Below are 399 nucleotides of genomic sequence, written 5' to 3'. Positions count from 1 at the left end.
CTGGGTGATCTTAAGGTCCTTTCCAACCCAAACCATTCTGTGACTCACCCTTGTCCTATCACTACAGTCCCTGATGAAGAAAATAAATTCTTCGGTTTCTTTTGATTTCTTAATTCTTCCTCTAAGAATCCTCTTCTCCTTTGTTTTAAACAGGAAAATCCTCTACACTCTGCTTGGCCAAGACTTTCTTCCCAGCGGTTTGTGTTACATGCACCAGGATGAAGCTGGGAAGAAACTGTCTACAGGGAAGACCCCTTGCAAAATAGAGGTACAGTGGTGCAAAGCACTTGGGTTGTGGGCTCCAGGACAGACCACTTCATCACTTCTCCTTAAAAGCTCAGACCCCAGAAGGCCACCACAGTTAAAAGACCCAGAAAAGGGCTCTCCCTTGCCAAAAGA

Source organism: Nestor notabilis, unplaced genomic scaffold (genome assembly GCF_000696875.1).
Source record: "Nestor notabilis isolate BGI_N333 unplaced genomic scaffold, ASM69687v1 scaffold17111, whole genome shotgun sequence".
Classification (NCBI taxonomy): Eukaryota; Metazoa; Chordata; class Aves; order Psittaciformes; family Psittacidae; genus Nestor; species Nestor notabilis.
The sequence above is the reverse complement of the archived record's forward strand: the minus strand, read 5'-3'. Positions refer to the sequence as shown.